The sequence below is a fragment of the Engraulis encrasicolus genome, chromosome 14, assembly GCF_034702125.1.
Source record: "Engraulis encrasicolus isolate BLACKSEA-1 chromosome 14, IST_EnEncr_1.0, whole genome shotgun sequence".
Classification (NCBI taxonomy): Eukaryota; Metazoa; Chordata; class Actinopteri; order Clupeiformes; family Engraulidae; genus Engraulis; species Engraulis encrasicolus.
In genome coordinates this window covers 51,423,998-51,451,829 of record NC_085870.1, presented here as the reverse complement: position 1 = coordinate 51,451,829, position 27,832 = coordinate 51,423,998, and the positions used below count along the sequence as shown (strand labels likewise).

At 42.4% G+C, this 27,832-nt stretch overlaps 1 protein-coding gene across 1 annotated transcript in view; it reads right to left on the bottom strand.

Annotated features, from left to right (window-relative positions):
- atp2b2 (ATPase plasma membrane Ca2+ transporting 2) overlaps positions 1 to 27,832 on the bottom strand; it is a 197,863-nt gene that overhangs the window by 134,276 nt on the left and 35,755 nt on the right. The gene's annotated exons all lie outside the window — the stretch shown is intronic.

The following is a 27,832-nucleotide window of genomic DNA, read 5'->3' as shown; positions in this document are numbered from 1 at the left end:
TTACCTTTTTCATGAATACTTACCACCACCATCAAATTCTAAGTATTCATTATGACTGGAAAAATTGCAGATCTTCTCCATGGCCCGCCATTTTGAATTTCCAAAAATAGCCATTTTTATCTGCAAAAATGACTCTACTTAGACCATACTAGAAAATATTTGTTTATTACTTAGTAAACTTTCATGTAAAGATCAAATTTGGCAATAGGCAGCCCAGTTTCAATGAGCAGCATAGTTGCAGTACCTTTTTTGACCATTTCCTGCACAGTGTACCTTTAACTTATTATGTTAGCAAATTTCCCTTTGGGAAATGTGTATTATTCCACTGTACACGTCATTGTTCAACCATCCTATTGTTGAGTGTGAATATACTGTAATAGGTTGTGTACCATGTGGCATGCGATGGCACATACAGTACATACCAGGGTTTCACATTGGCACCTGCTAAGCAGCCAAATGCTCGTAAAACTTGGCTGTGGTTAGTAACAATTTCAGCAGCACTAGCCACTTTGATGGGTAATGGGTATGACAAATCACAGTAGTTGCATCTATTGTTTGTATTTAAATGCAAGAATATTCTAAAGGAAAAAAACTTTAGTGGAAAGGCTAATGGCTTGTGACTCGGGAAAAACACTAGAGGCCAGTGAGAAAAAAGTGAACATCAAGCCCTGGTATGTACGTGTAGTAAATCATTATTTTTGATCGTGTATGCATTTCTACAGAACAGGTGTGTCCTTGTCTCCTTAATTGAGCATCGGAGAGAGGCAAGAAGAGTGTGAGGCCTGACAAGCTGACAACAAAGTGTCATCATATCATCCACCCACAACACAACACAGTGCATAAAACATGTCTGAGGTGCACTGTGTGCAATACATGTCCTGTGTTTTCTTTGCTCTAAAGAAATTGTGTATATTTTCCTTTTCTTATGTAGGCCTACGTACTTTGTACTTTGCATCTTTCTGACTAATGCTTTTGTGTAACAAAAAAGAGCGGTTCATATATATTTTAATTTAAGTATTTATGTACTGTAGGATACTTCCTTTTAAGTCTGCGTTACAGAGACAAAAGCTTTGTGCAATATACTGCCCGTTTTATTTAGGTTTCACTCATGTGTACTTCTTTTGTTCTTTGAGTAAGTGTGGTGTTTATGTCTCTGTCCCTTGATATCTTGCGGTTGCAGCAGTGTAAACTTCCCATTGGGAGACTAATGAAGGAACATCTAATCTCATCTGATCTACTACTGCTATTGTCTCTGGATGACCAATCTTTCACAAACATGCGCGCACGTGCACACGCACACACGCACAAACATACACGCACGCACAGGCACAAACACAAACACAAACACAAACAAACGAGCAGACACAGACACATGCACCGGGACCAGAAGGCCCAGATACCCTCCTACTGAAGAACACACAACCCTAACCCTAAGCCTGCCCATCTGCATAGGAGTATTTCTCAAATGATGGACTAAATAAATGAAACCTGTGAAGACTCCTCCTCCTCCTCCTCCTCCTCATACTCCTACATGAAACTTGAAAAAAAATCATATAATTCTTATTCAGTATTATTAAACATACAGTATGTATGATTGTGGCCAGAGTACTATAGGCATTGCAACTGTGCTGCCCATACCCAAATTTGATCTTTGCATGAATATTCACTAAGCAATAAACTAATATTTACTGGTCTGACCAAAGTACAGTATGTTTTGCCGCTAAAGATGTCCATTACTGGAAATTCAAAATGGCAGACACAGAAATTGATGGGATTGAGAAATAGTAATGAAAAAGCATAAACTCTGGAAGTAAATTATTTAAAAAGTTACATAATCTACCTTTAAAGTGGCCCTTATCTTATTTTTCACATACAATATTTATTGTACAACATGACTAACGTTTCGAAAAAGAGAAATACATCTGTGCTGCTCCGGTGTTGTCTCTCAAGTGAAGATTTCCTGCCTCTCTCCCGTCGATGCACCAGATGATGACGCAGAAGCGCGAGGAATTACCCTTTTGTTTACAGTATTTATTGGATTTTTGTGTAATGGTTCTTATGCAGCATTTTATATAATGTATCTCATACAGACAATTTCCACACACATACAGCGTCAGATACATAATGTTTAAATATGTTGTATAAGACACATACTGTACTGTATGTATATGTGTTAGTTAGTTAGTTAGTATTTGCCATCGTATAGTCAATATGGATGTTTTTCTAAGTTTCATATACACATATTTCTATTCTGCACTTCTCCCTCCTTCTCCTCCTCTTCTCCCTCCTCCTCAATGTCTTCCACTCCTTCCCCTCTCCTCCTCTGGGCAGCAGAGATACAGGAGACTTAACAGCAGGTAGCAGGTAACGTGTCTAATTAGCTTGCCACTAGAGCATGACAAGGAGTCTGTTTCAGCCTGCTTCCAGGAAGAAGGCAGAGACGCATGGCAGACAGACAGACAGACAGACAGACAGACTAGCAAGGATATATAGAGGGAGAGAGAGAGAGAGAGGGAGTGCGGTATGTAGAGGAGGGAGGGGAGGGAGAGGAGGTGCTGTGAGGTGAGCGTCTACACGAAACGCCACAGTAATCTACACACACAGGGAGGTGGTTAGTTTGCTGTGGGTTGCCACTTATTGAGAGATGCAAATGTAAGTGGCTGGGGCTGTGCTGTGCAAAATGTGTGTGCGTGTGTGTGTGTGCACTTGTGTATTTGACTGAAGGAAAAAGGAAAATCAGCATAATGCAACCCCGAACACCCACCCCCCTAACACACACACACACACACACACACGCACACACACACCCACACACACACACACACACACACACACACACACACACACACACACACACACACACACACACACACACACACACACACACACACACACACACACACACACACACACACACACACACACACACACACACACACTTGCGTATACCGGTATGATCCCTATCCCAGACAGAGTGAAAGTTGAGCAGATTTTCTAGAAGATTACGTCTGAGGCTGTTTGTGAAATGAGATGCAAACTCTCACCTACTCTGTGAGCCAGCCTCCACATTGCTGTTTAATTGGCAAATCTTCCATTCCATTCCAATAAGCAAACCAACTCTCTCTGCTTCTCTCTCTCTCTCTCTCTCTCTCTCTCTCTCTCTCTCTCTCTCTCTCTCTCTCTCTCTCTCTCTCTCTCCCCAACCGCCCCCCGTCTCTCTCACAGCTGCTGTGAAGTCTCTTATGTGCCTGCCTGCTTGCAATTGTGTGCGTGTGTGTGTCTCTCTCTGTGTGTGTGTGTGTGTGTGTGTGTGTGTGTGTGTGTGTGTGTGTGTGTGTGTGTGTGTGTGTGTGCGTGACCATGTGTTTGTGTGAGAGTGTGCACATGTGTGCGTGGTTTGATTTACTCTGTCAGTCTTAATGAAATGATCTTCAGTCATGTGACACATTAGAGACATTAGCCTAACGCTCAGGGGACACTTTCAAAGGACGTAACATCCTCCCATAGCCATTGATTACAGCAGGGCTCAGGTTACCACCACAGTGGAGGAGAACAGAGGCAATTTACATTCAAACAGGATCCCTTCACTCTGCTGAGCAGCAAACGTTAGATACATGAAGTAAATAAATCATGTTACGCCTTTATATTCGCTTAGCATGGATCGTGTTGAATGTGTCCAGGGCGGTTCAGGCGCCAAACTGCTACCAGTATTAAGTAAATGGCAACAATAGGATACTACTAACTAACCTATTATTAAGCAAATGGTGTACACTATACATGTACTACTAGTAAATACTACTAGTATACTACTACCATTAAGTCAATGACGTAGAATAGTAATGATGTAATATCAGTGTAGAAAAATGGCAGGTGAGGCACTGACATTGTTTCTGTGCTGCTGTCATTTTCATCAAGAGTAAAATGGTACAGTAAAAGACATTCAATCACGGTACAACTCACATCGCAACGAGTATGGAAATTTCTGAAGGTATTTAATTGAAATGATTGAAAAGATCTGTAATCCCACAAGAGCAATGAGGGTACTTTTACTGTAATATGCATCACACGAAGGCGAACATCTGCCATGCCACTTTAAGAGAAACGTCTTGCCTTCATCTCTCTCTCTCTGCGGCCATATAGAGGAAGTGGTTGACCTTTGACCTCTATTAATCTGTATGGGAGAGCTCCCTCCACTCCACTCCTCCATCTCCTGACCTCTGGGTGACCTCTGAAAGCTGCGCCTCTGCACTGCCTGACGGCTTCATCTCCTGAGTGGACAGATACACCCCTAAAAAATACTATGCTGTCTACCTACTATACTGGCCTAGTAAACACATCTACATTGTATACAGGCTCCTACTAGCCTAGAAATCTAGACGCCCCTAGTGGCCGCAAAATGAATTTGCTCCCGGGGGCACAGCTTTGCTGTAGGGGTTTTTGGCGCGGCCAGGCTAGGCTCCTACCAGACCCCCAAAACACTGTGATCAGAGGACTCTGATGAAGATGCTGGTCGAAACGTTAGTCTAATGCGCTGGAAATAAATAATAAAAAATAACTAAAGAAGACATCCGTGTGCCACCAACTGGTTGCATCAGATTGTCACTAGAAGCGCGGAGTACATGTTTTCCTTTGTTCTACTACACTGCGGTCCACCTACCTAACCTGCAAACACATATAGGCTACTGTACAGACTACTGCACCTCCAAAGACACCACAGTCTGCCTACCTTCCAGTCAAACAGAGATGTCAATAGTAAAAGTAAAATAAAAAAGAAACACTGTTTCCTTTCCACACAGGTAACTTATCTGATCAGCAGACCTGTGTGTGTGTCTTACGAGCAGCTGACTGTGCTGGTTGGATCAAATTTGTGGTGGGTTCTTGTTAGGCTTTCAGTGTTTTTTAGTAACAACACAGTCTATCAACCTCATTAGGTCCAATGGACTAAATGGAATAACAGCCTTGCAATAGCATGTGCCTGTGTTGTACTTAAACCATGAATTTACTTTTACTCTGATTTTTAGCACCTCTGTCAAACACATAGCCTTCTAGATGAGGTTTGGATATCAAGCAGAAGACACTAAGCAGTAGATATTCTGGTCTGGCATTTCTAAGTAGGAGTAAAGGTATTTTCATTCACAATCCTTTCCATTATGATAACCATCACAATTATCAGCGTTTCATTTAATTGATTATAGCGTAATGTGTTTTTGCCGTTTCATTCCCATTGCATTTCATGAGGGGCATTAGTCAAGAGGAGGGGAGTCATTGCCAGCATCTGTTTCTCTGTAGCCTGTAAACCAGCGGGCTCCGTCTTACGTGTAACACTCGGCTGGCTGCTGAGTTGTCGTAATTCTGCCGTTACTGTATTCGTCCACTGACAAGGGTCAGTATTGCAAATGATGGGAGAAAAAGCAATAAAACTGGCTCTCACTTATCTAATATTGATCTGCATGCAGTGCAGCGGCTGTCCCAGTCAAATCTGCAGCAGTGTCATGATACAAATTATGACGGAGGGCTACTCTAAAGCCCCCTGCACACTGGGCAATGCGGTCACCGCATCACCGGAGTGGTGGCCACCTAGTGGACACCGTATTACCTCAGAAAAACTCCCGCAAGCAAGGTCTAGTGGTGGCTGTTTGAAACATGGCGGACGGAGCATAAAATGCCACCAAAATTCTTTATTTGAACACTAAAAACGCTTCGTTTCACTTTTTTGAAATGTGTTACTGATAAAGATCATGTGTGAAAAGTATTGCTGTGTTTGGTGATGAATTTGGTTTTCGTAATTTCGTATCAAATCATAACTGCTTGTTTTCTTGTCCACCTATCTAGTGTGGATTAAATAATGTTATTATATGGTAGTGACGTCATCGGTCGAATGCTCCATTCATTTCAACGGGGCTCCCCAACGTTCGCACGTCTGTTATTTTTCGATAACGGACGGGTTGGTCTATAACAGACCGCTGTCAATGGCAACAAGACTTTTCACTGCTAAAGCGACTTTTCAACAAGACTCTAATCAGCTGCTGTGATAGACAACACATCTGTTGTCCTGGCTACCTAGCTGTTGCCTAGCGGTGTTCCACAACGGCACTGTTTTGTTTTGCGCAGCAACAATCTTAACATTAAATAGGCCTAAAGAAATGTCCCCGCCATGTGAAAGTCATTTAAGTATGTCCATATAATAAGCGGGTTAACTTTCGGCGAGTCGGTCGCTTTGTGGAATAGCAGCACTTCAGAGAGAACAAGACCCCTCCGCTCCGCGTCGGGGTCTAAAGATTCTCTCTGTCGTGCTGCTATTCCACGGTAGCGACCTTCTCGCCGAACGTTAACCCTTACATAAAGTTTGGACATTATCACTGTTTTTAACAGCTTAAAACGGCGTAATTTTGATATTTATATATTAATTTTTGAGAAGATCCGCGTAAAATCCTAAAGTGTTTATCATCACCATAGCAACAGCTCTCTTCACCGCACGGTCAGGCACGGTATTTTCCGGACGAGTTGAAATATTTGAACGTATGCGGAGGCTCTCGGATGCGGACTTTCTTCCGCACCGGACTGTCCGGACCCCAACCGCATACGGAATGCGGTTCTCCATAGACAATGAATGGTTAACGGTCAAATCGGATTCGTATTACCGCATGTAGTGTGCAGGGGGCTTAATAGTACTTCTCCCACCTACTGCTGGTATTCATAATCGTTAATATTTGTATTCATATATTGTTATTAACATGTATATGCTCATATTTATCAGTATCAACATCTTAATGGGGTGATGAATTGGTAACAGAGAAGCCCACTGTGATGAGAAGAGGCCAGATCAGGACACACTGCCTCCCAAAATATTTTTAAATTGGTCATACATGATTGACTAAAATGCCCTCATATTATAATGACGCATCCAGTGGCGGACTTAGCAATTTGGGGGCCTAAGGCGAAGTTAGCTAGGGGGCCCATCGGCCCATCGGCCCACCCAAGTGTGTACCCCCCCTTGAAAAATAATAATAATAGCCTAATAGGCTTGCTTAGAGATGCTTAGCTCACAGCATCTTCTGTATCACAGATACACATTTCAAAAACTAAGCTCTCTACAACAGTCAGAAGACCTCCTGAACATAATGTGCTTGGGCCAAGTTTTGCTTTAGACATTTAGACAGCATTCAATGTTGACATATTCAACATTGCAATCTTCACATGCACATCAATCAATTACACATGGGCATCAAAGGCTTCTCTCTCTCTCTCTCTCTCTCTCTACCCAGACCATTGCAGTGGCAAACACACGGTGGTAGATGGACACTCCCAACTGAGATCGCTCCCGGACGTGTAGTCCCAGGTTTTTCTATCACTCCCGGACGTGTAGTCCCACCCGATTATATTTCACGTATTATCATACACTGCCACATACAAGCAATTTAGGGTTAGGTTTAGGGTTAGGGTTAGGTTTAGGGTTAGAAACAAAAAACTAACATCAAAAAGATAACTAGCTCCGTTATATGGCGGTGGGGCCGATAGTCTGGCTAGTGGGAGCGAGCCGACAGGGGAGCGTCCTGCGTTGGGAGCGTCAATCAGGGAATCCAAACACAGATCAAAGTTCAACGACACAAATAAAAATAGACAGTAAGATTGCAGTGTATCATTTTGCCCAAATGCCACCACCGCCACACCACCAACTGCGTGTGCACATGAGGTATTGGACGGCGAGCAGCAAGCATCTCAAACTGAATTGGCTACAAAACAAAACACCACGGCGGGTGAATTCCAAACCAACCAACTGAGGCATAGTAGTACACACAAGCGCGCGCGCGCACACACACACAATCAATGTGACTTACTATGAGTATGCGCTGTCTTTTGTCAATCACGTCGGCGTTTCTCCAGGCTGAACTTCCACATCACCTCCTGTTAGCATCCAGAACTAGCCAGCAATATCGCCACGTAACGCAGTTCATTATTAAAAACTCCAGCATATCTACTGGAGCTATGGCTGACATGTCAGCTAATTCTGCGATGTTCTAAATCTCGCCACATCGCATCAAGTTACAGAATGTTCCTTGAAAGCTGCATGCTTGTTTAAGCCTTTCAAAATTTCGACAGCATGTTTCTGAAATCATTTCAGAGAGATTGAGAAGGTTGTCTGATGATACAGTAACCGATGCACCGTCTGCAAGCGCTTAAAGACTGTGTCCTTTTCAATAGAATAACTTACTCGAGCCTATTCCAGTTCACATCTAGAGGAAAAGTAACGCCTTTTTGAAACAAAATATCTCACGAGGTATTCATTCAACAAAACTTGGGGTTATCAGTGCCGCGGCCATTCAGAGATCCATCAGTGGGGATAGCCACAGTAGTTGACCTGCTAGTGCTACAGTGTAGGGCACCGTTTCCTTGTCGCTGTCCGATCCACGGAGATAGTCCAGGCTTCTAACATGTCATGTCGTGGGTTATCCAAAGTTACCGATGTTGGAGTTTTAAAACATTTACGCACAGTGTTATCCATATTCAGGAAAGCACAAAACTCGCATGTCTGTTCACCACCTAGAAATGTCAGTCACCTCGCTTGAGTCGCTTCCCTCTTCAGCGCGTTCGCGGAGGGACCCGCTGCGCATATATGGGCAGCAATGCGCACTCACAGTGCGTTCCGAATGCGCCGTAATTACGCATTGTGCGCATTTGAGCGGTGCAGATATGCGCAGGCATGTTGTGTGGGAACGTAGCGAATGTTTTGGAACTCGTCTCGCGCACATGGCATGCATGGGTGGAATATTCCATTTTAACACGAAAGAGAGGGGTGTGCACGGGATCTGTATTTGTTTGTAATGTATTGTGTTGCTCTTATTTCCAATTTAAACATACAAAATTCATTATTTATGAAAATCAACATTTATTTGTGAATTACTGTCCAAAGGGGCCCCAATTACTATGTGAAATTTTCCGCTCCCAGTCAGAGGGGGCCCCTAAATTTGGGGGGCTAAGGCGGGGCCTAAGGCGGTTGCCTAGCAACGCCTCTATGCCAGAACCGCGCCTGGACGCATCGATGCATTCAGACCCCCTTACAAGTTCAGCATGGGTCGCCGCTGATACAAATGAGCTGGGCTGGGAGTTAAACTGAGGACCAGAGAGGTCAGCCTGAAAGACCTTTTGAATACCACACTGATCAAAAAAGACATTTCTACAGTGCAATGATGATATGAGATGGATTATCTCCACAAGCAGTAGGAATATTATATTTTTTCAAGACTGGTACGTACAGTATGTTGGACTTTCAAATTGATGACTTGTAATTCCCCATATACACATGAACAAAAATGTTCTGTCATAAAAGACGATACGACTTTACAACTACAGTACTGCCTATATACCCTGACAATGCTTGTTATATTTCCATGTTTATCTTTCCTCTCTCTGCAAGCATCCTGGGATAAATACCCTGTAGTCATCAGCACTGTCAGACTCCATTGATTTTAGCTGTCTGTATCTCCATGGGGCTTCTTGATCCATCCTCAAGTTACTAGAGCATCAGCAGCCATGCTACTAAAGATGCTAAATTGCTACAGGGTGAGGACTTAAACACATTCAGGGTTTATGGGAACTCACTGGGACTCCTAGCATTTAGCATGCCCTCTCTATATACCCCAAACTCAGTATTCTTATTCTTAAAAAAAGCCAGTCAGATAACCGCTCAGTCATTGTCACTTTATCACACAAAAATAAAAAAAATAATTAAATAATGTTTATTTATAAATTATAATTGTTCCTCTCCATTAAAATTGGGGTTGGGTGAATTATTAGAATGGAATCAGGATATACTGGATGATCTAAAATTTTATTTCCCATTGCATTTAGATTATGCACTACAGGGCATTCTTGTAATACCATGAGTACCCCAATCTCTTTCTCCATGCCAATGTGACTACTCTCCATACATTTGTTATCATTACATTCTCCCAAGTACCCCCTGCAGTGTGTTCCTGTACCCCCAGTGTTACCCCTACCCCTGTTTGGGAAACACTGCAATATGGCATGAAGCAGAGAAGGCAAAGAGTCATCTCCAGAATCCAGACCATGCTTAAAATAACGCTGTAAACAGCATAGTCTTTCCATCAACGGTGTTAAGGTGTGTGATCTCATGTCGACCTACGTCACTGCGCACTACGTGCCGTAACCTATAAAATGTGTGAACGAAATAAACCCATTCTCTTTCCGGTTTACAACAACTGATGTGAGCGTGTCATGTTTTCATCCAGGAGCATATTTACAAAGTAAAGTGAAATGGCTGCGCCAACAGGTTATGGGCCCAGGCATCATGATGTAGGGAGTAGATGGAGTAGATTATGCTTCAACGGAGATGAACGCAATTACGAACTTTGGGAGACCAAGTTTCTCGGTCACCTGCGTTTGCTTGGGCTAAAGGACACCATCTTGAACGAGCCCGCCTCGGACGACGAAGAAGACGAGGGCAACATCGAAGACGACATAAAGAAAAATGAAGAGGTATATGCAGAAATGATACAGTTCTTGGACGACAAAAGCCTCTCGCTTGTGATGAGAGATGCTACGGACAATGGAAGAAAGGCTCTGGCAATACTGAGAGACTACTACGCGGGTAAGGGCAAGCCAAGAGTGATTAGCCTGTACACCGAGCTAACGTCCCTGCAGAAAAGTGCAGATGAAAGTGTTACGGACTACATCATTAGGGCAGAAACGGCGATAACAGCACTTCGAAATGCTGAGGAAAGATTGAGTGACGGACTGTTGATTGCCATGATACTAAAAGGACTACCCGAGTCTTACAAGCCGTTTACGATCCACATTACACAAGGTGACGAACATGTGACTTTTGCTGACTTTAAAACCAAACTGAGGAGCTTCGAAGACACAGAGAAGTATCGTGCAAGCTCGGATGACAACGTGATGAAGGCGAGTGCTGCAGCACGAGGGAGAGAGATCGCCAGAGGGGCCGACATTGTCTGCTACAACTGCGGGGTGAAGGGACACATGTCCAGAGCGTGTCCAAAAGACCCACAGGAGAAGCAATGGTGCCGGCATTGCAGAAGTGCGTCGCATAAAGAATCGCAGTGCCGTCGCAGATGAAAAGACGACGTGAAACAGGTGACTGACGAACGAAGTGAGGAGCACGCATACTTATTCCAAGCGAGCCACCGCCAGGCAGGCGGATTGAGACATGGAGGGCTGATGGTCGACACCGGAGCAACGTCGCACATTATCACAGACATCAGAAAGTTCAGGAAATTCGACCCCACATTCCAACCCGAGAAGCACTTCATTGAATTGGCGGACGGCACCAGAGCCAACGGCGTGGCACTGAAGAGGGGCGACGCGGAGGTGAGCCTGGTGAGTCGAGAGGGGGAAACGGTGAAAGCCACGCTGAGAGACGCGCTGTTCATCCCGACCTACCCCCAAGATATCTTCTCGGTGAAAGCGGCAACAGCCAACGGAGCTTCAATCAAGTTTCAGCAGGGTCATGATGAACTCGTTCATCAGAGTGGTACTGAGTTCGACATAGTTGAACACAACAGACTGTACTACTTGGACACTGTGAGCAATGAAGGCAATGATGGTGATTTTTGCAATGGTTGTTATGACATTCAGACTTGGCACGAAATTCTAGGTCACTGCAATTATGACGATGGTTCCAAGTTGCAAGATGTGGTAGAGGGAATGCAGATAAAGGGGAAATTTGATAAGTCCAAATTGAGCTGTGAAACCTGCACAAAGGGTAAATTTGTGCAAAGCAGGAACAGAGAACCTGATAGCCGTGCAAAAGCACCACTTGAGCTAATTCACACAGATTTAGCTGGTCCAGTTGACCCAGTAGCAAAAGATGGATTCAAATATGCTTTAGCTTTTACAGACGACTATTCAGTGCTTGTGTATTTCCTGAAAGCTAAGAGTGACACCAAAAAGGCCACAGAGCGGTTTCTTGCAGATATATCCCCATATGGGAGAGTGAAGTGCATTCGATCGGATAATGGCACGGAATACACAGGACAGGATTTCCAATCTTTGCTGTCAAAAAATTGCATTAGACACGAAACCTCTGCACCGTACTCGCCACATCAAAATGGCACGGCAGAGAGGAATTGGCGTACACTTTTTGATATGGCGAGATGCATGTTGATTGAGAGCAACTTGCCCAAAGAGCTCTGGACATATGCCGTGATGACTGCTGCAGTAATACGCAACAGGTGCTTTAGCAACAGGACAAAACAAACCCCATATTACTTGCTTACAGGGAAGAAACCAAATTTATCTCGGATGAGACTATTTGGATCGGTGTGCTATGCATACAAACATGACAAGAAGAAATTAGACTCGAGATGTGAAAAGGGAGTGTTTGTAGGTTATGACAAGAATAGCCCCTCATATCTAGTCTACTATCCCAACACACGGAAAGTTTTCAAACATCGATTGGTGAAGTTCATTACAAAGAGTGGCATAGAGAAAGAAACCCAGACAGACACAGAGACGAATGATTTTACTCAGAGAAGATACGCGTCACCCATGGCCAGTGCGGATGATGCGACTAGGCAGGAGGGAGAGAGTTCAGAAGATTCCCAGGGAACTTCTGATAGTGTAAATACTCCTGAAGAGATCCAAATAGAAGAGGCTGAGACACGTTACCCTAGGAGAGATAGGAGAGCACCACAGTATCTCTCAGAGTACGTCACGGATACTCAGTCAAATGATCAGGTGTCAATCAGTGTTGATTTTTGTTACAGGATGTGTGATGTGCCACAAACATTCAAGGAGGCTATGAGTTCACCAAAGGCTGAGGTTTGGGTTAAAGCCATGCAGGAGGAAATTGAGTCATTAAAGGAAAATGATACATTCACCCTGACCACCCTACCAGAGGGTAAACATGAAGTGGGGGGCAGATGGGTTTATGCCATTAAGTCTAATGCAGATCAGTCAGAAACCTATAAGGCCAGGTATGTAGCCAAGGGTTACAATCAGGTGATGGGTATAGACTACAAGGAAACATTTTCTCCTACCGCCAACTTAACGTCAGTTAGGATCCTGATGCAAATGGCCGCACAATATGATCTTGAATTGCATCAGATGGATGTCAAGACCGCATACCTGCATGCGCCTATAGATTGTGACGTGTACATGGAACAACCAGAGGGATTTGAAGTGAAATCTGACACAAGTGAAAAATTGGTCTGTAAACTTAACAAGTCACTATATGGTTTGAAACAATCCGGTAGGAACTGGAACAAAATGCTTAGTGATTACTTGACTAAAAATGAATTTGTGCAAAATCCTGCCGACCACTGTGTGTATACCAAACAAGCTGGAAAAGAGAGAGCAATACTGGTCATTTGGGTAGATGATTTACTTATTGCCGCCAGTAATGATGAATTACTGAATGATGTGAAGAAAACACTTGCTATGAAGTTTAACATGAAGGATCTAGGAAAATTGAGACATTTCTTAGGAATTGATTTCAAACAGAAAGATGGAATGGTGAAAATGAATCAGACAAGGTACATATCAAAGGTACTCGAGCGATTTGGGATGTCACAGTGTAAACCAAGGTCAACCCCTTGTGAACAGAAAATTGAACATGACAGTGATGCTGATCCTGTTGATGCCAAAACATACCGTGAAGTTGTAGGCAGTCTGATTTAGATAATGACATGTACAAGACCTGATTTAAGCTGGGTTGTGAGTAAGCTGTCACAACATTTGTCTGAACCAAATGAACAACATTGGTTGACCGCAAAACATGTGATGAGGTACCTGAAAGGTACACTGGATCGTGAATTATGTTACAAGAAAAGTGAGACAAGCCTGAAACTTGTAGCATATAGTGATTCTGATTGGGCTGCAGATTTGAATGATAGGAGAAGCACAACAGGCTATTGCTTTAGCCTAACTGATGAAGGTCCACTGATTTCATGGAAATCTAAAAAGCAGGCTACAGTTGCTTTGTCTACTTGCGAAGCAGAATACATGGCGTTGGCTGCGACCACGCAAGAGAGTTTGTATCTTATACAATTGATGAATGGAATTGAGAAAGATGGTCAATATGCACCAGTGAAAATATTTGAGGATAATCAGGGAACAATCGCCTTGTCAAAGGACCCGGTTTGTCGCCAAAGATGTAAACATATTGACATCCGGTACCATTTTGTCCGTGAAGCTTCCACTGTGAGTATGGTGGCAGACGCCATGACTAAGCCAATGACACCGTTCAAAATGAAAACATTTGTGAAATTTATGTTTGGTGGCTGAAGGTATGAATTTCATTCATAAGGAAAAGGAATAGGCCAATAATATGTTTGTATATTAGTTTTTGTTTACTGATTTATTTTGGCTATTTTCTGCTATTTTTTGTTGCTGTTTTATATTTTATGTTTTTTTTTTTTTTTTTTTTAATTCATTAGGCCTATCTGAAAGGGCTTGAGATCAAGTGGGGGGTGTTAAGGTGTGTGATCTCATGTCGACCTACGTCACTGCGCACTACGTGCCGTAACCTATAAAATGTGTGAACGAAATAAACCCATTCTCTTTCCGGTTTACAACAACTGATGTGAGCGTGTCATGTTTTCATCCAGGAGCATATTTACAAAGTAAAGTGAAATGGCTGCGCCAACAAACGGTTAATGATTCAAACTCACATGCTTTGAGCTTTAGTATAGCCTCATCACTGAGAAGTTAGTCATTGCTATTTTATTTTGCAAACTTGGGAATCAGAATTCTCAAGGTCAAAGTCTGACCTTGAATTCCCATGATGCCCTGCAGTATGACCTTGACTGGCCACCCAGGGGGATTTCAGCATCCAAGGGCAACTTCCAAAGACGCTTCAAAAGCATCCACAGCCGTCTGTAGCTGAAATGGTGGTCTCTATTTATTTGTGCTCATAGAGACTTAGTGTTGATAGAGGTACGTAGTGTACTATTGGCATGGACATTAAAATATATTTATATATTATCTGAATCTTGGGAATGAGAGGAGGGACAAAAAGGTTCTCAACCTTTTCTGAACAAATGACCCCTTGACCTCATCACAAGCCTGTCAAGGCCCTCCTTAGCATTAAAAAATAAAATATTAAAATGCTAAAAATGCAAAAAAAAAAAATCTCCTTTTCAACGCCCCTATGGCCTAGTGGGCTGTAGAGCTGCCGTTGAGATCATTCTAGAACAATCTAGTGTCCCTATTGCCATGTAAAGTAGTGTGTTTTATCCCTTCTGTGTATGAAGCTTTTAATTCTACAGTATATTTCTAAGATTTGTTTGTGAAAAGTGAATGTCCAAGTAATTTATTTGCAGTGCAGTCTCACAACAAAGTAAACACTGAAGGTTAATGCACTGCAGTATCAAATTAACTGATAAGACAAAGTTTCAATTTATTCATGCCCAATGCAAACAAGAAAATACAGGAGTATGACTTTTCTGCAGTGTGAATAAAACAGGGATGTTCACCGATGCAGGTACTGTAGGTATTCCACAAAATGAAATAAGTCAACAAAGCAAAGAAAGAAAAATGCGCTGACACAGAAAAGAAAAGTCAGGGACAAATATGATGCGTTTTGAAGAAGAGGCTTGCATAGAGTCAACATTGTGTGGTAAAAGTCTTGTGTGGTTGTGGTCTCGCAGGGTGTACTGAATGCAATAAAATGTGTGTTTGTATGTATGGGGACCTGCGTGACTAGCCACCGTGAAGCCACAGATTTTATCTGAAATGGTGCACCGTATTTGTTTTTTTTTCTCCTCAGTCCCATATGTAAACAGAAGATGGGAACACGCACGCACGCACGCGCACACAAAAGCACACACACTCACACGTACACAAAGTACACACCATGCAGAAGTACACACCAAACTAAAAAACGATAATGCTCTAAATACTAAATGCCAGGCATTTTGCTTTTTTGGTCAGATATTCGCTGGTGTGTATTTTTGTCGGAAGCAATGGCAGGAGTGCTATCAGTGTAATGAAAAAATAGATAGCCAAGTAGACCGCGCCACACAGAGGAATATTTCTGTTCTCCATATGTAGGATAAGAGCAAAGACACAAGGGACTGCCACAGGGTGGGCTGTATTTTTATGTCTGCTAACCCCGCAGTAGCTACACTAAGTAACTTTCGTCTTCAGTTGCCTTACAGTTCGGAAGTGGAATTGTCTCTCACAAGACAACCATGGAGAGGTGCAGAGAAGGCAATTTTTTAACATTGCTATTTACAAAAACCAAATGGGCAACTGAACTTAAAAGACTGAGTTTTAGATCTTCTGATTACTTCTGATTATTACTATCGACTGAACACAATGTTTGTGTTCTGGCATGAAGACTATTTTCAGTGCACACACCCATCCAGCATATTAACAAGAGTTAAGTTCCTTTCTACGATCGTATCATTTGTACACTATGTACACAAATTAAAGTAGACCATCAAAATGGTGAAATGACCCCAAGAATACATGGCATGAGGACACACAAAGTCGCTACTAAGTATTTTACACGTTTGCCATTGAAGGAAAGTTTTATTATTTTACACTTTCATCAGTCATTTGGGAATGGGTGAGAAAGGATGGAGTAGGCCTATGGATGTTGAAGGGCAAGAAAAGGAGAGCAAATGGAAGCAATTTAAAGTAGCAGAAAGTGTGCGAGGGGGCGGCATTGAATGATGAGGTTGAATATTGACTCCATTGTGCCACCTCTCACCGCAGTGGGAAGTGTCAGCCAGACCAGAACTCAACTCAGCTCATCTCTGGAGTGACAGGCAGTTCTACAGCACAGACACACAGTCGCCATGACAGCCAAGAGTGTCACAACTGCACTGTCTGCCACAGAAGCCTGCCAGACATCTCCAACAACTCTCTGCTTCATGAGAAAAGTTGCTTAGTTTTGGTTATTACATATTTCTTGGATAGTATCTATATTTTACATGTGTATATGGCTATATTACATTCCTTTGTATGTGAGTGTGTTCCCACTTTGTGTGTTCATAGTCTTCTTCTAGAGGTGACCTGGAGGACTGGTCGCCATGGCAGCCCTTAGTGTCAAACACATTGAAGTGTCTGTCGTCCCTGCCAGAGACCTCACACTCTTTCTCTGCCGTCTTCTTCAGACTAATAACTGTATCTCCATGATTAGCGGGCAAAAAAGGTAATTAGCATTTGAATATAGCAGCAAATTCCATTTTATGAGTTTGAGAGTTCAGTAATGACGGGAGGGATGAATAAGTGACTTAGTCATTCAGTAGGCCTAATACAAATCCCCAACTATACAGTATGTTCATTAAATGGTGACAAAACCTCCCACAGCTCGTTTTAAATTAAAGTTCCATCTTATTCTTCTGTCACCAAAAAAAAAATGTGTGTCATGTGTGCTGTCAATGCATGACAGGGCAAACATTCCCATCCCCTCATATTTCAAATAATGAGGAAAGTAAGTTTCCCTCACCATTTGATCATTTTCAAGAGAGGTTATGACTATTTGCTTGATATTTCTTCTGTTACCTTCACAAAATCCAACAGTTGAAAGAATTACTTTTTCCTAATAACTTCACTAACAACAGGACTTCTGAGCAATACAACTAAATTTAATAAGTTTGATAATTCAAATCTAGCCCTGTTCAATTAACTTGTAAAACTAATTCACTGTCTGCAGACATTGCTTTTATTGCCCTATTGTATTGAAAACAGGTTTTTTCTCCAGCTAAACAAATAAAAAAGATAGGTAGGAGAGAGAGAGAGAGAGAGAGAGAGAGAGAGAGAGAGAGAGAGAGAGAGAGAGAGAGAGAGAGACTTAATGGTATTAAAACTGGATTTTTTTAGGGCTTGTTTCAGCCATCATTTAACTAGTGGCAGAACCAACTGCAGAAGGATTGTTGCAATGGACTGATTTAGAACGTTTCTAACTAAACCAATTCAAATGATCAGTTGAGAAAACTTAATTATTATAATAATGTAAAATACTTTACCCAAAAGGTGTAGGCCTACATCATCTGCCAAAATAAGCAATTTCTGAATCATAAAAATGAGTTCAGCTTTATAGGGAGAGAGAGGGAGAGAGAGAGAGAGAGAGAGAGAGAGAGAGAGAGAGAGAGAGAGAGAGAGAGAGAGAGAGAGAGAAAGAAAGAAAGAAAGAAAGAAAGAAAGAAAGAAAGAAAGAAAGAAAGAAAGAAAGAAAGAAAGAAAGAAAGGAAGAAGAAGAATGCAAAAGAATAATAACAAAAAAACAGACAAAAAACAGAGCCAAACCACAGAGTGTGCTGTTGGGAGTGCAGCTTGTCTGCTGTCAGAGTGTGTGTGCAACACTGCTATTGTATTCCCCTGGTGATGCAGGAGGATCCCCAGCCGTGTCAAACTTAAGCAGCATAATGACACTGCCGCGCTCGGCAGAGACAAATATAGCGCGGGTGACTTGTGCAGTAATATACACCTCTATTTACAGTGTCCGGCTGCATTCGCCACATGGAGCCCGGAATGAGCACAATGTGGCAGCTCTCTGGGGCGACACGTGTAGTCCTGAGGACTCCTAAACACCAGCGACCCTCTCTAGTCTTGCCTTTGGTGTCAATAGGCCACTTAATCACACAAAGACTTTGAAAGGGAGACTGGCTAATCATTTCAAGTTCATTGGTCACCCTTCACAAGTCAGCCGATGCTTTAAAGAGTCGATAACAGTTGCACGGGAAATACATACAATTTCGTTGTGACCAGTGAGCACTGTGTGCTGTGGAGTGCTGTGTCACAATGACAATGGGAGGGAGTTGGAGTTTCCCAGTTGGGCTTGATAACTTGGAAACAATGAATAGCGAAACACGTACTGTATACAAAACACATTTTTTCATAATACGTATTGCAAAACCTAATTGGCATAAGAAAACTGAATTTCTGTAACGTTGCAGACATTCTATGCATGTTTTAAGCTGCATCACACAACTTAAAATTAAATCGAATTTCGGACAAGCTCAATGAGACGCTCTTGAAAAGTTGCCGCCATCGTCGTTTTCTCCAGAAGCACTCGCGTGGAACTCTGCAGCCTTTCTTACGATCGCCCCCAGCGTGTTTGAAGATGTCGCACCTAACACACGCGTTTGGCTGGAGTATCTAACGCACGCACTATTGACATGAACTACTCAAGTTCACACGCTCATGCGTGAATCGTGGCCGTGTACACGAATCCTACAGCAAGCATACCAACGGCCTAAGGAGACCTTCAGAGGCCTACGATTGAGAATAAATGGAGTTCGCTTTCCGCCGTAGATGGCGGTAGCACGCATTTCATGCAAGCCACCACCAAAGACCACAGAAAGATATACTGCATTGCCATAGGGTCCCACATAACTTCCGGCGACACAATTGACAGCGAAGTGACCATATAGTAAAATATGGCCGATCTCATGGTCCCATTCAGTAATTCCTTGATCTAAAATGGAAACTTGGGTCAGGGCAAAAGCAGCCCAGCCAAATTTGTAGAAGTGCTACACATAACCAAGTCATGCTAACACAAACGTATGGCAGAGATGGGTTTAGCTGGAACCTCCGAGGCTAGTGTAACACCATGTCACCAGAGATAAAAAAAATAATGTAACTGTGTTCTATCTACGGCTCTGGGCCTGCCCATGTGCCACCCACCTGCAGAGGCTCACGTGTCCTCCTGCTAATCCTGCACACCACCGATTCCTCATGCCGCATGGCAGGCCATTAGCACAGCAATATACTCTACGTACTGGAGCAATCTTAAAATGTCCTTCTGCACCACACACACACACATGCACTTATACACACACACACACACACACATGCACTCACACACATGCACTTACACACACACACATGCACACACACACACATGCACACACACACACACACACACACACACACACACACACACACACACACACACACACACACACACACACACACACACACACACACACACACACACACACACACACACACACACACCTCCTCCTGCGCCCACACCCCTGTTCTTGCTCCTGCATACCCACCCTGCCCCTGCTGCTGCCCCCCTATTCTGGCGCCCCCAATGATGGATGCCTTCCACTGGGTAATCAGGACACTTTAGCGTCCAGCTAATTGTGATGACCGTGCCCTGGAGCCGTCTCCTAGGCACCGGGTGTCGTGTCACCCACTGTACATCACGCTGGAATGGAGGCCCATCACTGGGGTAGGTGTGCTCTGCTCTACTCCGCTGCCCTACAAAGGCAAAGCACGGTAACTACACCAACATTGGAATTGAGAAAAGGGCCTTCAAAGCTACTGGTGTTACCTTACTACAAATTTGATATAGCGATATCTCTGAAACGGGACACATTTGGACCATAAAGCTTTGTCACAACATAAAAGAGGTGTTAAGAAGTCCATTTTCAACTCTGACAAAATATGTAGTTACTGCACTTTGCCTTTGTACAACAGTCTGACTACCATAGCAGAGAGCCTGTGGTCTCTGGCATTGGAGTAGATGGCATTTGGTACCCCAGAGACTTGGATTCAAAGCCCTGAGGTGGAGTGACTTTTCTCCAGTTCTCACTACAGACAAAATATCTAGGTAGTTGATACTCAACACACAGGATGGCTGAACTCCATTTCAAGTAAAGCCTGAGTAAGCTGTCCAAACCAGTTACTCAAAAGTCATAATGCAGTGTTCATCACAGACACAGCTAACACATTAGCATGCTCCTTGAAACCAGGTAGAATAGAAAGGGATGCCACTGTGTGCCATGACAATGTGGAATCACACAATAATCTGCATCACATAGGTCTGCCAAGTCTCTGGGGGGAAAATAAGGAACACCTAATTCACACAGGGGTCTGGGGGTCCTCCCCCAGAAATCGTTGTATTTCGTATTACGTATTTCAAAGGAAGGTTGGCAACCCTAGCCACATACAAGGCTTTTCTGACCGTGGACAACCTTGCCATGTGCTAAAACCTTCATCACTAGGACATTTCAAAAAGCTTTTAGTAATACATTACAGCTTGGTCATTGCCATTCTGGTAACAACAAACGTATAATAGTGACCATATCTGAAGGGATATTAAGGCCTTCCATTCGGTCTATGTATATCTGTTTGACACATTCCGCTGGTAAGAAGGTGCCGTGGCCTCAGAACTTCCTGTTGCTAGGCAACAAACCAGATCCGGCACTGTGAATGATGATCACTACAGTCACTGCACAGCACAGCTCACAAAACATCTTGGCTGGGTCTGCTCATAACTGTGTTTGTAGGCAGGGAAAGGAAACTTTATTTCTGAGGTGAATTTCATACACAGTGTACCACATTGTGCTTTACACTGCTACAGTAAATACACAGCATCACCATTTCAAATTCCTTCGTAATGTGTTATCTACGTAAATGATTGATATGATATATGTCTGGAAAACGTTTTCTCATGCTTTTACAGATTGCAGGTGCTTGTTTACAGATTAAAGGTGAGGACGCATTTAACAGGACTGATAATGGGTTAGCTCATGCTTAAACATAAAATGCCATCTCATCAGCCTCACAGCATTCTCTTTTAGAACGTCTGACAGATGGGCTTCTAAGCCACGGTGCCTTTGAAATTACTTGAAAAGAAGTTAATTTAACAAATGATGGGAAAGTGATGGCACTAGAAAATCTCAGAAAATGGTGCCTACTTCATTTTCGGTTGAAATAAAAAATGTTTCAGCAAGGACAGACGAAAGTCAACTTCTAGACAAAAATCAAGAGTTGAAAGCAACATGAGAGCTACAAAAAATGTTCAGACAGTTCACAACTAAACTCTTTCGACATATTCTTCACAACTGAACTATGTGTGTGTGGGGTAACACATTCTATAAAAACCTCTTAAGCCTCCTCTTGAAAAACGGATTCAGCCATAGGATCCATCTATACATTACACAGGCATCCGGCCGCAAGCACAGCACAGGACTCCAAGACCCTAAGAATGTAAACTGCTGACCAACTTTTTTTAAAATCAGGATTAGGAAAGTAATCAAGGTCCTTCAATCCCCCGTGCCGTGGACAACACTGCAGAGGGGGCATCAGAGAGGCGGAAATGAACTGTGGATGCCATTCTGTCAAAAGGACATAAATGTACAGGGGATGTGAATTTAAGATGCATTGAAAATGTAAGGGTACTAGGCACTGTACATAGGGCACATATTTTCTGCTTGTTTTGATCCATTTCATCCTGTTATGTCTCATATTGTGTTTTTGTCTGTCTCTCATGCACCAGCCAGGTGATTGAGCTAGGAGACCTGTGATTGGTTGTTTGACTGTACCAGCCAAGACCCGTAGATAGAAAAAAGTTACTGCATTGCCATAGGGTGCCGTGGAACTTCCGCTGACAAAAATGGCGGCGAAATTGTCCATATACTGTATACTGTACTGTACTGATCTCGCGGTCCCATTCAGTTTTGTACAACCTTCACAAGTTCCTGATGTAGTGTTCATTTCCATAGAGTATCATTGGGGGAGAAGAATTGATAAAACAAGCCATTGAATCTCAGTGTGAAAAATATAAAAATTGATACTATTTTTCTCAAGAAAAAAAACTGAACACGGGTCAAAATGACCTGAACACCATACAAGGGTTAAGGCACTCTGTAATGTCAAAGCAATCTTGTTATGATGTAGTTGAGCCTTTCCAGCAAAGTGTGAACAGGCCCGCTGGTGGGCCCATCTGCACAATCAGGCTGCAGTATCAGGGTGATCGTCAGAGGCTTTCTTTTGGAGGGACTACTTTTCCTGGCTATCATAGACTTTCAAATCCCTTTTCCAGACTTGGTCTGACCAAGACCATAATGATAAAGCGGAATTCACCTTTTAAAAATATTGTGCCATATCTCTGTATTTGACCACAATATAATAGTGGATTATGCTGCCACTGGATAAAATACCTTTATAATATGTATTATATTAAATATAAAAACTGATTATTGTTTTTCTAATGCTGATTTAAGTATGGAATAGTGGCCGACGAGGTGTCCTGATATCAAGGGAAATAACGGACGAGGCGGAGCGTTCGCTTCGCCAGTCCATTTTCCCTTGATATCAGGACACCTCGAAGGCCGCTATTCCATACTTAAAATTCCATTAGAACGTTACTGAGCCTTTTGATTTGACACGTCATCATCACCTTTATATGACAGGTGGCATGGAACAGAACAGCAGCAAGACAGATAGCAAATTTTGAGGATGGAGATATTTAGGCTACATTGTCCAGAGAATCCTTTATAATATAATTTCATGTTGATGTATTTTTCTCGCAACACATGCAGATATTGTATGCACTCTGTTACGGTGTTGGTATAGAGATACTGAGAGGCTTGTTTCCAGGACCAGAATCCAGCCCACTGGCTCTGACCTACTTAATACACTCCTCCACATGAACTTTTCATTCTACAAGGACTTAAAACAGAGAGAGAGAGAGAGAGAGAGAGAGAGAGAGAGAGAGAGAGAGAGAGAGAGAGAGAGAGAGAGAGAGAGAGAGAGAGAGAGAGAGACTTAATGGTATTAAAACTGGATTTTTTTAGGGCTTGTTTCAGCCATCATTTAACTAGTGGCAGAACCAACTGCAGAAGGATTGTTGCAATGGACTGATTTAGAACTTTTCTAACTAAACCAATTCAAATGATCAGTTGAGAAAACTTAATTATTATAATAATGTAAAATACTTTACCCAAAACGTGTAGGCCTACATCATCTGCCAAAATAAGCAATTTCTGAATCATAAAAATGAGTTCAGCTTTATAAATATTTAGCTACATTTGAAACACTACACTACAATGTTCTTTCTTTGATAGCCTTTGGCACAAAATCCGCTAATTCATCTCGTCAGTTGCTGTGGATAATGGCTCATCCCAGAAGCATCCTGCCCCATGGAAACGTCCTTGTATGCCTTGGGCTAGACCAATGGTTCCCAAACATCTTCAGCGGGGGCCCCCTTTTGGACTTAAAGGATAACTTCGGCCAATTTCAATATGCTGTTGTATTGCTCACACTACCCTTGACTTGTCAATACCCGGTGATGCTGCATTTTTCGACAGCCCTTTCCGAGATCTGAGCTATTCTATTGGGAGCAGATTTAGTTTACATTAAAACTTTCTTAACATAGGCCTACTCAAAATATTATCTCAAAAGGTATCGCTGTTTGCTAGTTGTCTGCTGATGTTGCATAACCTTTTGGATGTTAATGGGAGTAAATCAAGATGTTTATTGAAATGTAAACAAACACATGCCCCCATTACAATGACCAGGATCTCGGAAAAGGTTGAAGAAGAAAAGTGAGCATTACAACTGCATGTCGAAATTCGCGGAATCAAAAATCAAAATAATGTGTGTATGTTTGTTGCTGTTGACTATTAATTTGAGTTGTATTGTTAATTGGGTCAGAGGTGGGCCTGAACACTTGTGAAAATTTCAAGTGGGCCCCAAGTTGAAAGGGTTGGGAACCCCCTGCTGTAAGCAAATAAACAAAGCAGGAGATAATTGTATGGCTGATAGAACCAACCATTTCGAAAGTTACATAACAAAACATAACAAAAGTTATTAAAGCTATTTAGTTCCCTACAGCACAATGCCCAATTTCAGTGAACACATTTTCCATCCTTGGCAATGAACACATCAAGAAAGGTCACTGCTAAACGTTTAGCTGCACTGTCGAGAAGAAATGACATACAACTTGCATAAATCTTACCGTGAGCAAAATTACTGTGGGCCACAGAGATGGAAAAAAATAATGACATACACTTCCTCGAGTTCTATAGCTACTAACCATGTTGCATGAACAGAGATGTGCGCCAAGATTACACATTATATTACTTTCTTCAGTATTTTAAGGTTCTTTTAACATTGTAAAAAAATACATGTCTGTATGGTTCCAAAACTGGTGGACGATTATGAAATGTGAAAGGTTCTTCACAGTGTGAATTGTTCCTCCAACCTCTGCTATGATGACACAGTACTTGCAAGTGCAATAAGTGCAGAAATAAAGAAATTCAGCAATGGTTGTTTTCAGAAGGAAAAAAGAAGAACAAGCACTGGCCTTTTTATGTTGCAAAATACGGCAAAAACATTAAAGGTGCACTGTGTAATATTTTAGCACTTTCAGAATTAGTGCTACTATTCTTTTTAACAAATACCACCACCATCAGATTCTAAGCATTCATCATGACTGGGAAAATCACACTTTTCATACATGAAAAGGTGGATCTTCTCCATTGTCCGCCAATTTTGAATTTCCAGAAATAGACATTTTTAACTGCAAAACTTACTGTACTGTAGTCTGGTCATACTAGCACATACTGTATTAGCTCACTATTTAGGAAATATTCATGAAAAGGTCAAATTTGGCTGTAGACAGCACAGTTTGAATGTGCATCATAGTTGCAATATCTGCTCTGGCCACCATTCTACAAAGGGCACTTTAAAGGCCCCCGTAACCGTCCTACTCAACATTGCCTGTGCCCAGCACTCCCTTCTGCCCTCTATGCTTTAAAAATTCATTATATGTCTGTATATTTAGTAAATTGCTGCCTGTGCAGTCAATGCACCCCAAGAGGATCTTAAAGACGACTTTAACCTTCTGGTTCTCACTACCATTCAAGACCACTGTAGCAGAAATAACGTTTGTCGTTTGCTTTTAATAAAAGTGCAGCTTAAGTCCATTGCATTGGTCACTTTGATCACAAGTCATATCAAGACACATAGTTCACACAGCAACGTTTAGCCTCTATGTTTAACTCATCAACCATGGAAACGGCTGGGGAACACTGTGGAGCTGGGCCCTCACCGCTCAGCCAGCCAAACTTCATTCAGTACTGTGCCCAAATGTTGAAGTTCAGATGAAGCTAGGATTACTATATAAAATGCTGTGTTGGTTTTCATTTGCTTATGTTCATCCAGCACCTTCAGTTTTGCTTCCCATCCATCTGAGACAAACAGATGTCCAAATTGGAATTCAGTGGCAGCCTAAAGTGCAGTGCATCACTATAATACTAAAAAACCATCACTATAATACTACTACACAACTAAGGCATGGTACGGAGTTTTGGCAATACATTATGACTTGGTTACAGTATTACCATTCTGGTAATAAAAAACCTACAGTATAACAGGGTTTGTGCTGCAACCCAGTAATCTTTTCTGAAAGCAGCTGATAGAGGCTGTTTGTGGGTGGGACTGTAAACTGCAGTTTTGTAGGCCTACATGAAGAACTATCGTAGACATCGACTAAGCTCTAAAAGTCAGTTCAAGAGTGTGATTCTCACACACCATAATCATTAAAACATGAAAACTTCAAAAGCATTCTAATGACATGCACTGTGATTCACATGCAAACCACACAGAGTAGCACACTGCTGTTATCTTGAGGAAAAAACACACTTGAAATGTGCATTGGTATTAATAATGCAGCATCCTCATGCAGTGGCCTCATTACGATCCATCTTCTCCGTCTAATACTTCAATCACTTGATTGTGGTAGGCTGAATCCTATGCAACAACAATGCACTACTCATCGGGTCACGCATGAAGTTGCCTTGTAGATGCTGGCTGTGCTAAAACCAGCATAACCCGCGGCCTTTCATGGTTTATGACGTACATCGTCAATAAAATATTCAGCAGACAAGGGCATCCCATAGCATGACCACCTCTTCTTGGCCTGCTGTATTCACAGTCTCGATCACACCTGTGTACAAGTGTTCTCTACGCACACATAGTGTACACCGTATAATTCCATCTTCTAACGCGATGTTAACGTTCCACTGCTTGAGAGTTGTGTAGGCTCCATCACCTCCCCGTGATATAACGGCATGAGAGGTCTGGAGGCATAAAGCTGTCACGCTGCAAATGGCTGCACGTAATTTAATAATGCAAATCGGCTCCTGAATGACACACCAAGTTATGCTCCGGTAAAACCGCAGAGCAAACGGCTTCTATCCGATTTGCGGATTCATAAACTACTCAAGAAGACTCGCAAACATTTGAAAAATGAACACTACACCAAAGCTGTTTCTTCTTTCATCACCTGCGTCATTCGACTGTGAATTACAGTACTCCGCTTCATCAATCTAGATTAAAGATTAACTTCAAATATCCGGCTGCCTTCCAAACTACATTACTGTAGCAGTGAGGTCAAATACGTTTGTAGTTGTGTTTGGTGTTGTGCTGAAGGACAAATGCAAGTTGGAGAATGAACCTGGCATCCCAAATCTCAGAAGTAGTGTACGATAGGGTATTTCTTTACAACTTCCAAAAATCACACTTCCAAAATCACACCACATGACCAACTGTATGTTTTACAGTAGGGGGACTATCGAAGACACCTTTGCTTAAACACGGTTTGAATGATAGATTTGATTTGGAAAACATCTAATGCCACATGTGACATGGTGCAGCCACCTCACTCTCACTCACTCACACACACCTACGTTACAGTTCAGACGGTAGACATCTCTCACTGGATGCTATCATTTTTTTCATATGCACATGACAACTAAATATTTTCATATTCCTTGTATCTGCATGTTAAACCGCATAGGCATAACCAAGGGTGGGCCCTGAGCTTACTCACTTGTCAATAAGTCCCACCCAATCAGAGAGCTATGAAAGTTCTATTGTAATGTTTGAGTAATAAAAATGACCAATGTGCTTTGGACTGGTCCCACCTGGGGCCACCCATTTTATGATTTCTAGCTGGGCACTCCTGGTGTGTACTGATCTGTCTGTGTTTGATGAAGGCAGAAACTGAATTATGTGGTTCTATGTCTACACCTCTAACTCTTTGTGGGTGACAAAAGTGAAACCATCCTTGTTTTACACTCTTGCAACCAGTGCCTTT